Raw genomic sequence first — 12,364 nt, 5'->3', positions numbered from 1 at the left:
TTTTTTTTTTTTTCTTTCTTCTTGATACATACTACTATAGTAGCTTACTGTAGCAGTCTGCGGTGCTGCTGAGCTGACAGTGTCCAGCAGGTCCGTCATCAGTCATTACATAATAAATATATATACCTGTCCGGCTGCAGTACTAGTGATATTATATATATATATATATATGAAACGAAATAGAGGAGATGGCGCCAAGGGAGTTATATCAACGCCCTACCTAAAAACGGACCCTTACAGTACTCTCCGGATAAATTACATCAGATAACAAATACTAACATAAAAATTTATTAAAACAACATATAAACCCGACACAAATGTTCATAAGTATACAGAGTTGATACATTTACATTTGTCACACAATTTGAACAATCAGTTTGTAGTGATGAGGAAAAAGCGTAGATATATCACTACGATTTCCTCCTTCTCCTTATTGTAGATTCGGAGGTAACATCAGATAATAGATAGATAAATAACCCAACGCGTTTCGTCTTGTTCCAAGACTTCATCAGGGGTAAAATCTACAATTGTAGAATAATAAGTCAAAACAAATACATAGCAATAAGCATCTTACACTCACATATAACATGACATATTGGTATCAAAAGAACATGACATAGCAACATGAGGAGGAAAACAGAATAAATAACATGAAGAAAGAGGAAAAAAGAGAACCAAAAAGCACAGGTTGTAAAAAACATACCTCTTCATTTCAGAACATATTGTCAGCACATAAAAGGTCATTCAAAGATGTATGAACAACGTTTTAATATTTCAATGGGACTTGATTGATACAGCGGGGACCATACCTAATTAAAAAACATTTAATAACCTTTATTAATTAAAGGACACTTTTTGTTCAATTAGGCAGAGATTGGGATTAATCCAAGGGAACGGCACATACCTCATATATCATCAGCTTGAGTCTGACATTCAGATATTCGAATATGGGGAAGATTCATATGTGTATAGAATCTAACTGGTTCGCAAGCATAAGGAACCTAATAAATTGATTAATTGGGTATTAATTATAAGAACACCTACGAGTTCATAAATAGACCTCTATCTTATTTTGACACCCATAATTATAAAAATTCTGGTATCATTAATGTCTGATCACTAATGAACAGATCTCATGACTAACCCGTGTGGTTTCTATATATGATACAGAACAAAGCCACAGAATTGGCTATAACAAACACCAATGTTACCACTATACAACGATCCTCTACTAAATGATCTGATTATAACCAGCCATTTATTCATATTTGGAAAACCCAGAACTAATTGTATTAACCATCAGTATAGTGAACCCACATGATATGTTTATTAGGGAAACCCATCCTTTATGGACGGTATCACTGATCTATGATCGAATAATTCAAAGAAATTACTCAAAGTGCTACCCACAGGGGGTGTAGTTCATTAGTGCCAATCATTAAAGAAATCTCTATAATATAGCACATACCTCGTCGGTCAGCAGCTTGAACCTGACACTCAGAGACTCAGGAGTGAAGGCAATTCAAATGGGAATAATGTCTAACCAATTTAGAACACGTGGTAGACCTGGTAAATTAATTGGGTTGATATCAATTAGACCATCTATTAAAGTACCAGTATGGTACAAAGAGTTCCCACCCCATGGAGAAACAAATACTCCTTTCACTTAGTAAGGGGAAGATCTATTAACTATAAAAATTATATAAGTGAGTGTATAACTCATACAACTTAGTTTCATATTCATGAATACATCTGTCATATTTATATAGTGAATATATATAATTAGTGCATATCATATACTCTTTAAAAAATTAAATTTATAAATGATTAGTGGTTAACCAGTCAATAAAATACATATAGTTGGTACAAAGTGTATACTAATAAATGGGACCACTTTCAAAGTTGATAATATACTATTGTAAAATCAAAAACAAAACCTTACCCTCCAGTGGTGCAGTGCTGACAGCCAAGTCTCTGTATAATGAGGCATTGGACCTGATAACCACCCTTTATAAAGGGAAAAGTGATTACATCACTTCCCTTGCTATGTGATTGGTGCTCTATATATATGTGCTCCATTTACTATATTAGAATGGAGATTACTTAACCAAAAGTGCATAGATTTATAATTTTCAAATAATCAAACTAAGTGTATTAACGGTATTATTATGAGAATAACTCCTTAGGAGGAAATACCTAATTGATTAATATTACCCATAATGCTTTTCACTGTCTCTCTGGTTACTATTTAGGGAAACCAAACCTGGCTAAATGCCAGGAATGATGTTGGACACACCCCATCTCATTTAACTCAGTTTCATGTCCTGCATATTAGACTGATCCCCTGTGGGTAATTCCCCTTGATCGTATTGCATGATGCTGGAGCTATAATAAATAAATAAATAAATAAAAGAAAGAAAATAAATAAATAAATAAAAGTAAATAAAAGTAAAAATAAAAAACGGAAATAAAAATAAAAATAAAAATAAATAAATAATAATAATAAAAATAAATAATTAAAAAAAAAAAAAAAAAGAAATATTTATAAAAAAAATATATATAATAAAAAAATACATAAATAAAATAATAATAATAATAAAATATATATACCTGTCCGGCTGCAGTACTAGTGATATTATATATATATATATATTAATTTCATCTCATTATCATCCAGTCTATATTAGCAGCAGACACAGTACGGTAGTCCACGGCTGTAGCTACCTCTGTGTCGGCAGTCGCTCGTCCATCCATAATTGTATACCACCTACCCGTGGTTTTTTTTTTTCTTTCTTCTTGATACATACTACTATAGTAGCTTACTGTAGCAGTCTGCGGTGCTGCTGAGCTGACAGTGTCCAGCAGGTCCGTCATCAGTCATTACATAATATATATATATACCTGTCCGGCTGCAGTACTAGTGATATTATATATATATATATATATTAATTTCATCTCATTATCATCCAGTCTATATTAGCAGCAGACACAGTACGGTAGTCCACGGCTGTAGCTACCTCTGTGTCGGCAGTCGCTCGTCCATCCATAATTGTATACCACCTACCCGTGGTTTTTTTTTTTTTCTTTCTTCTTGATACATACTACTATAGTAGCTTACTGTAGCAGTCTGCGGTGCTGCTGAGCTGACAGTGTCCAGCAGGTCCGTCATCAGTCATTACATAATAAATATATATACCTGTCCGGCTGCAGTACTAGTGATATTATATATATATATATTAATTTCATCTCATTATCATCCAGTCTATATTAGCAGCAGAAACAGTACGGTAGTCCACGGCTGTAGCTACCTCTGTGTCGGCAGTCGCTCGTCCATCCATAAGTATACTAGTATCCATCCATCTCCATTGTTTACCTGAGGTGCCTTTTAGTTGTGCCTATTAAAATATGGAGAACAAAAATGTTGAGGTTCCAAAATTAGGGAAAGATCAAGATCCACTTCCACCTCGTGCTGAAGCTGCTGCCACTAGTCATGGCCGAGACGATGAAATGCCAGCAACGTCGTCTGCCAAGGCCGATGCCCAATGTCATAGTACAGAGCATGTAAAATCCAAAACACCAAATATCAGTAAAAAAAGGACTCAAAAATCTAAAATAAAATTGTCGGAGGAGAAGCGTAAACTTGCCAATATGCCATTTACCACACGGAGTGGCAAGGAATGGCTGAGGCCCTGGCCTATGTTCATGGCTAGTGGTTCAGCTTCACATGAGGATGGAAGCACTCAGCCTCTCGCTAGAAAAATGAAAAGACTCAAGCTGGCAAAAGCACCGCAAAGAACTGTGCGTTCTTCGAAATCCCAAATCCACAAGGAGAGTCCAATTGTGTCGGTTGCGATGCCTGACCTTCCCAACACTGGACGTGAAGAGCATGCGCCTTCCACCATTTGCACGCCCCCTGCAAGTGCTGGAAGGAGCACCCGCAGTCCAGTTCCTGATAGTCAGATTGAAGATGTCAGTGTTGAAGTACACCAGGATGAGGAGGATATGGGTGTTGCTGGCGCTGGGGAGGAAATTGACAAGGAGGATTCTGATGGTGAGGTGGTTTGTTTAAGTCAGGCACCCGGGGAGACACCTGTTGTCCGTGGGAGGAATAGGGCCGTTGACATGCCTGGTGAAAATACCAAAAAAATCAGCTCTTCGGTGTGGAAGTATTTCAACAGAAATGCGGACAACATTTGTCAAGCCGTGTGTTGCCTTTGTCAAGCTGTAATAAGTAGGGGTAAGGACGTTAACCACCTCGGAACATCCTCCCTTATACGTCACCTGCAGCGCATTCATAATAAGTCAGTGACAAGTTCAAAAACTTTGGGCGACAGCGGAAGCAGTCCACTGACCAGTAAATCCCTTCCTCTTGTAACCAAGCTCACGCAAACCACCCCACCAACTCCCTCAGTGTCAATTTCCTCCTTCCCCAGGAATGCCAATAGTCCTGCAGGCCATGTCACTGGCAATTCTGACGAGTCCTCTCCTGCCTGGGATTCCTCCGATGCATCCTTGCGTGTAACGCCTACTGCTGCTGGCGCTGCTGTTGTTGCTGCTGGGAGTCGATGGTCATCCCAGAGGGGAAGTCGTAAGCCCACTTTTACTACTTCCACCAAGCAATTGACTGTCCAACAGTCCTTTGCGAGGAAGATGAAATATCACAGCAGTCATCCTGTTGCAAAGCGGATAACTGAGGCCTTGACAACTATGTTGGTGTTAGACGTGCGTCCGGTATCCGCCATTAGTTCACAGGGAACTAGACAATTTCTTGAGGTAGTGTGCCCCCGTTACCAAATACCATCTAGGTTCCACTTCTCTAGGCAGGCGATACCGAGAATGTACACGGACGTCAGAAAAAGACTCACCAGTGTCCTAAAAAATGCAGTTGTACCCAATGTCCACTTAACCACGGACATGTGGACAAGTGGAGCAGGGCAGGGTCAGGACTATATGACTGTGACAGCCCACTGGGTAGATGTATGGACTCCCGCCGCAAGAACAGCAGCGGCGGCACCAGTAGCAGCATCTTGCAAACGCCAACTCTTTCCTAGGCAGGCTACGCTTTGTATCACCGATTTCCAGAATACGCACACAGCTGAAAACCTCTTACGGCAACTGAGGAAGATCATCGCGGAATGGCTTACCCCAATTGGACTCTCCTGTGGATTTGTGGCATCGGACAACGCCAGCAATATTGTGTGTGCATTAAATATGGGCAAATTCCAGCACGTCCCATGTTTTGCACATACCTTTAATTTGGTGGTGCAGAATTTTTTTAAAAACGACAGGGGCGTGCAAGAGATGCTGTCGGTGGCCAGAAGAATTGCGGGACACTTTCGGCGTACAGGCACCACGTACAGAAGACTGGAGCACCACCAAAAACGCCTGAACCTGCCCTGCCATCATCTGAAGCAAGAAGTGGTAACGAGGTGGAATTCAACCCTATATATGCTTCAGAGGTTGGAGGAGCAGCAAAAGGCCATTCAAGCCTATACAATTGAGCACGATATAGGAGGTGGAATGTACCTGTCTCAAGCGCAGTGGAGAATGATTTCAACGTTGTGCAAGGTTCTGCAACCTTTTGAACTTGCCACACGTGAAGTCAGTTCAGACACTGCCAGCCTGAGTCAGGTCATTCCCCTCATCAGGCTTTTGCAGAAGAAGCTGGAGGCATTGAAGGAGGAGCTAAAAGGGAGCGATTCCGCTAGGCATGTGGGACTTGTGGATGGAGCCCTTAATTCGCTTAACAAGGATTCACGGGTGGTCAATCTGTTGAAATCAGAGCACTACATTTTGGCCACCGTGCTCGATCCTAGATTTAAAACCTACCTTGGATCTCTCTTTCCGGCAGACACAAGTCTGCTGGGGTTCAAAGACCTGCTGGTGACAAAATTGTCAAGTCAAGCGGAACGCGACCTGTCAACATCTCCTCCTTCACATTCTCCCGCAACTGGGGGTGCTAGGAAAAGGCTCAGAATTCCGAGCCCACCCGCTGGCGGTGATGCAGGGCAGTCTGGAGCGACTGCTGATGCTGACATCTGGTCCGGACTGAAGGACCTGCCAACGATTACGGACATGTCGTCTACTGTCACTGCATATGATTCTCTCACCATTGAAAGAATGGTGGAGGATTATATGAGTGACCGCATCCAAGTAGGCACGTCAGACAGTCCGTACTTATACTGGCAGGAAAAAGAGGCAATTTGGAGGCCCTTGCACAAACTGGCTTTATTCTACCTAAGTTTCCCTCCCACAAGTGTGTACTCCGAAAGAGTGTTTAGTGCCGCCGCTCACCTTGTCAGCAATCGGCGTACGAGGTTACTTCCAGAAAATGTGGAGAAGATGATGTTCATTAAAATGAATTATAATCAATTCCTCCGTGGAGACATTGACCAGCAGCAATTGCCTCCACAAAGTACACAGGGAGCTGAGATGGTGGATTCCAGTGGGGACGAATTGATAATCTGTGAGGAGCGGGATGTACACGGTGATATATCGGAGGATGATGATGAGGTGGACATCTTGCCTCTGTAGAGCCAGTTTGTGCAAGGAGAGATTAATTGCTTCTTTTTCGGTGGGGGTCCAAACCAACCCGTCATTTCAGTCACAGTCGTGTGGCAGACCCTGTCACTGAAATGATGGGTTGGTTAAAGTGTGCATGTCCTGTTTATACAACATAAGGGTGGGTGGGAGGGCTCAAGGACAATTCCATCTTGCACCTCTTTTTTCTTTCATTTTTATTTGCGTCATGTGCTGTTTGGGGAGTGTTTTTTGGAAGGGCCATCCTGCGTGACACTGCAGTGCCACTCCTAGATGGGCCAGGTGTTTGTGTCGGCCACTAGGGTCGCTTAGCTTACTCACACATCTACCTCATTGCGCCTCTTTTTTTCTTCTTTGCGTCATGTGCTGTTTGGGGAGTGTTTTTTGGAAGGGCCATCCTGCGCGACACTGCAGTGCCACTCCTAGATGGGCCAGGTGTTTGTGTCGGCCACTAGGGTCGCTTAGATTACTCACACATCTACCTCATTGCGCCTCTTTTTTTCTTTGCGTCATGTGCTGTTTGGGGAGTGTTTTTTGGAAGGGCCATCCTGCGTGACACTGCAGTGCCACTCCTAGATGGGCCAGGTGTTTGTGTCGGCCACTAGGGTCGCTTATCTTACTCACACAGCTACCTCATTGCGCCTCTTTTTTTCTTTGCGTCATGTGCTGTTTGGGGAGTGTTTTTTGGAAGGGCCATCCTGCGTGACACTGCAGTGCCACTCCTAGATGGGCCAGGTGTTTGTGTCGGCCACTAGGGTCGCTAATCTTACTCACACAGCTACCTCATTGCGCCTCTTTTTTTCTTTGCGTCATGTGCTGTTTGGGGAGTGTTTTTTGGAAGGGCCATCCTGCGTGACACTGCAGTGCCACTCCTAGATGGGCCAGGTGTTTGTGTCGGCCACTAGGGTCGCTTATCTTACTCACACAGCTACCTCATTGCGCCTCTTTTTTTCTTTGCGTCATGTGCTGTTTGGGGAGTGTTTTTTGGAAGGGCCATCCTGCGTGACACTGCAGTACCACTCCTAGATGGGCCAGGTGTTTGTGTCGGCCACTAGGGTCGCTTAGCTTAGTCATCCAGCGACCTCGGTGCAAATTTTAGGACTAAAAATAATATTGTGAGGTGTGAGGTATTCAGAATAGACTGAAAATGAGTGGAAATTATGGTTTTTGAGGTTAATAATACTTTGGGGTCAAAATGACCCCCAAATTCTATGATTTAAGCTGTTTTTTAGTGTTTTTTGAAAAAAACACCCGAATCCAAAACACACCCGAATCCGACAAAAAAAATTCGGTGAGGTTTTGCCAAAACGCGGTCGAACCCAAAACACGGCCGCGGAACCGAACCCAAAACCAAAACACAAAACCCGAAAAATTTCAAGTGCACATCTCTAATAAAAAGACCAATGTTTACATTAATGTCTAGGGGCACCAACAGCTGTACAGGGCCCAGGTAATGGGGGGCGTTGTTAATGCAGGGCCATCCTCCCTCCTTAGTAAATTTGAAAAAATAAAGTATATGTGCGGCCGCGTCAGGCCTGGGAAAAATGTACCCATTCCATCCCCCTCTCTGCGCCCCTGTCTGCCACTCCCCCAGACTCCTGCACTTGCCCCAATGTTCTGCAGAGTGGGAGATTGTGGACTGCATTTGGAAACCCCCCTCTAGAAATCCTGCATTTGCCACTGCCTAGTGCTGTGTGGCCGTAAAACTGGAAATCCTAGTGTGTGACAGTAATACTGGGAATCCCAGTGTGTGACAGTAATACTGGGAATCCCAGTGTGTGGCAGTAATACTGGGAATCCCAGTGTGTGACAGTAATACTGGGAATCTCAGTGTGTGGCAGTAATACTGGGAATCCCAGTGTGTGGCAGTAATACTGGGAATCCCAGTGTGTGGCAGTAATACTGGGAATCCCAGTGTGTGGCAGTAATACTGGGAATCCCAGTGTGTGGCAGTAATACTGGGAATCCCAGTGTGTGGCAGTAATACTGGGAATCCCAGTGTGTGGCAGTAATACTGGGAATCCCAGTCTATGGCAGTAATACTGGGAATCCCAGTGTGTGGCAGTAATACTGGGAATCCCAGTGTGTGGCAGTAATACTGGGAATCCCAGTCTATGGCAGTAATACTGGGAATCCCAGTGTGTGACAGTAATACTGGGAATCTCAGTGTGTGGCAGTAATACTGGGAATCCCAGTGTGTGGCAGTAATACTGGGAATCTCAGTGTGTGGCAGTAATACTGGGAATCCCAGTGTGTGGCAGTAATACTGGGAATCCCAGTGTGTGGCAGTAATACTGGGAATCCCAGTGTGTGGCAGTAATACTGGGATTCCCAGTGTGTGGCAGTAATACTTGGAATCCCAGTCTGTGGCAGTAATACTTGGAATCCTAGTCTGTGGCAGTAATACTGGGAATCCCAGTGTGTGGCAGTAATACTTGGAATCTCAGTGTGTGGCAGTAATACTGGGAATCCCAGTGTGTGACAGTAATACTGGGAATCTCAGTGTGTGGCAGTAATACTGGGAATCCCAGTGTGTGGCAGTAATACTGGGAATCCCAGTCGGTGGCAGTAATACTGGGAATCCCAGTGTGTGGCAGTAATACTGGGAATCCCAGTGTGTGGCAGTAATACTGGGAATCCCAGTGTGTGGCAGTAATACTGGGATTCCCAGTATGTGGCAGTAATACTGGGAATCCCAGTGTGTGGCAGTAATACTTGGAATCCCAGTCTGTGGCAGTAATACTGGGAATCCCAGTGTGTGGCAGTAATACTGGGAATCCCAGTCTGTGACAGTAATACTTGGAATCCCAGTGTGTGGCAGAAATACTGGGAATCCCAGTGTGTGGCAGTAATACTGGGAATCCCAGTCTGTGGCAGTAATACTGGGAATCCCAGTGTGTGGCAGTAATACTTGGAATCCCAGTGTGTGGCAGTAATACTTGGAATCCCAGTGTGTGGCAGTAATACTGGGAATCCCAGTGTGTGGCAGTAATACTGGGAATCCCAGTGTGTGGCAGTAATACTGGGAATCCCAGTGTGTGGCAGTAATACTGGGAATCCCAGTGTGTGACAGTAATACTGGGAATCCCAGTGTGTGGCAGTAATACTGGGAATCTCAGTGTGTGGCAGTAATACTTGGAATCCCAGTGTGTGGCAGTAATACTGGGAATCCCAGTGTGTGGCAGTAATACTGGGAATCCCAGTGTGTGGCAGTAATACTGGGAATCCCAGTGTGTGGCAGTAATACTGGGAATCCCAGTGTGTGGCAGTAATTCTGGGAATCCCAGTGTGTGGCAGTAATACTGGGAATCCCAGTGTGTGGCAGTAATACTGGGAATCCCAGTGTGTGGCAGTAATACTGGGAATCCCAGTCTGTGGCAGTAATACTGGGAATCCCAGTGTGTGGCAGTAATACTGGGAATCCCAGTGTGTGGCAGTAATACTGGGAATCCCAGTCTATGGCAGTAATACTGGGAATCCCAGTGTGTGACAGTAATACTGGGAATCTCAGTGTGTGGCAGTAATACTGGGAATCCCAGTGTGTGGCAGTAATACTGGGAATCTCAGTGTGTGGCAGTAATACTGGGAATCCCAGTGTGTGGCAGTAATACTGGGAATCCCAGTGTGTGGCAGTAATACTGGGAATCCCAGTGTGTGGCAGTAATACTGGGAATCCCAGTGTGTGGCAGTAATACTGGGAATCCCAGTCTATGGCAGTAATACTGGGAATCCCAGTGTGTGACAGTAATACTGGGAATCTCAGTGTGTGGCAGTAATACTGGGAATCTCAGTGTGTGGCAGTAATACTGGGAATCCCAGTGTGTGGCAGTAATACTGGGAATCCCAGTGTGTGGCAGTAATACTGGGAATCCCAGTGTGTGGCAGTAATACTGGGATTCCCAGTGTGTGGCAGTAATACTTGGAATCCCAGTCTGTGGCAGTAATACTTGGAATCCTAGTCTGTGGCAGTAATACTGGGAATCCCAGTGTGTGGCAGTAATACTTGGAATCTCAGTGTGTGGCAGTAATACTGGGAATCCCAGTGTGTGACAGTAATACTGGGAATCTCAGTGTGTGGCAGTAATACTGGGAATCCCAGTGTGTGGCAGTAATACTGGGAATCCCAGTCGGTGGCAGTAATACTGGGAATCCCAGTGTGTGGCAGTAATACTGGGAATCCCAGTGTGTGGCAGTAATACTGGGAATCCCAGTGTGTGGCAGTAATACTGGGATTCCCAGTATGTGGCAGTAATACTGGGAATCCCAGTGTGTGGCAGTAATACTTGGAATCCCAGTCTGTGGCAGTAATACTGGGAATCCCAGTGTGTGGCAGTAATACTGGGAATCCCAGTCTGTGACAGTAATACTTGGAATCCCAGTGTGTGGCAGAAATACTGGGAATCCCAGTGTGTGGCAGTAATACTGGGAATCCCAGTCTGTGGCAGTAATACTGGGAATCCCAGTGTGTGGCAGTAATACTTGGAATCCCAGTGTGTGGCAGTAATACTTGGAATCCCAGTGTGTGGCAGTAATACTGGGAATCCCAGTGTGTGGCAGTAATACTGGGAATCCCAGTGTGTGGCAGTAATACTGGGAATCCCAGTGTGTGGCAGTAATACTGGGAATCCCAGTGTGTGACAGTAATACTGGGAATCCCAGTGTGTGGCAGTAATACTGGGAATCTCAGTGTGTGGCAGTAATACTTGGAATCCCAGTGTGTGGCAGTAATACTGGGAATCCCAGTGTGTGGCAGTAATACTGGGAATCCCAGTGTGTGGCAGTAATACTGGGAATCCCAGTGTGTGGCAGTAATACTGGGAATCCCAGTGTGTGGCAGTAATTCTGGGAATCCCAGTGTGTGGCAGTAATACTGGGAATCCCAGTGTGTGGCAGTAATACTGGGAATCCCAGTGTGTGGCAGTAATACTGGGAATCCCAGTCTGTGGCAGTAATACTGGGAATCCCAGTGTGTGGCAGTAATACTGGGAATCCCAGTGTGTGGCAGTAATACTGGGAATCCCAGTCTATGGCAGTAATACTGGGAATCCCAGTGTGTGACAGTAATACTGGGAATCTCAGTGTGTGGCAGTAATACTGGGAATCCCAGTGTGTGGCAGTAATACTGGGAATCTCAGTGTGTGGCAGTAATACTGGGAATCCCAGTGTGTGGCAGTAATACTGGGAATCCCAGTGTGTGGCAGTAATACTGGGAATCCCAGTGTGTGGCAGTAATACTGGGATTCCCAGTGTGTGGCAGTAATACTTGGAATCCCAGTCTGTGGCAGTAATACTTGGAATCCTAGTCTGTGGCAGTAATACTGGGAATCCCAGTGTGTGGCAGTAATACTTGGAATCTCAGTGTGTGGCAGTAATACTGGGAATCCCAGTGTGTGACAGTAATACTGGGAATCTCAGTGTGTGGCAGTAATACTGGGAATCCCAGTGTGTGGCAGTAATACTGGGAATCCCAGTCGGTGGCAGTAATACTGGGAATCCCAGTGTGTGGCAGTAATACTGGGAATCCCAGTGTGTGGCAGTAATACTTGGAATCCCAGTCTGTGGCAGTAATACTGGTAATCCCAGTGTGTGGCAGTAATACTGGTAATCCCAGTGTGTGGCAGTAATACTTGGAATCCCAGTGTGTGGCAGTAATACTTGGAATCCCAGTGTGTGGCAGTAATACTGGAATCCCAGTGTGTGGCAGTAATACTGGGAATCCCAGTGTGTGGCAGTAATACTGGGAATCCCAGTGTGTGGCAGTAATACTGGGAATCCCAGTCTGTGGCAGTAATACTGGGAATTCCAGTGTGTGGCAGTATTACTG

General features: G+C 44.6%; 1 long non-coding RNA gene across 1 annotated transcript; it reads right to left on the bottom strand.

The window, feature by feature from the left end:
• Window positions 1–300: 300 nt before the first annotated feature.
• Window positions 301–2,014, bottom strand: LOC134956718 (uncharacterized). Its single transcript, XR_010186124.1, has 5 exons — window positions 1,943–2,014; window positions 1,469–1,566; window positions 905–1,001; window positions 704–809; window positions 301–521 (listed from the first exon to the last, which is right to left on the bottom strand). It is a non-coding gene; the product is annotated as an uncharacterized LOC134956718 (long non-coding RNA).
• Between the last annotated feature and the right edge of the window lie 10,350 nt (window positions 2,015–12,364).

The sequence above is a fragment of the Pseudophryne corroboree genome, chromosome 9 (genome assembly GCF_028390025.1).
Source record: "Pseudophryne corroboree isolate aPseCor3 chromosome 9, aPseCor3.hap2, whole genome shotgun sequence".
Classification (NCBI taxonomy): Eukaryota; Metazoa; Chordata; class Amphibia; order Anura; family Myobatrachidae; genus Pseudophryne; species Pseudophryne corroboree.
Note: the sequence above shows the minus strand (reverse complement) of the source record. Positions and strands in the feature narration are given on the sequence as shown.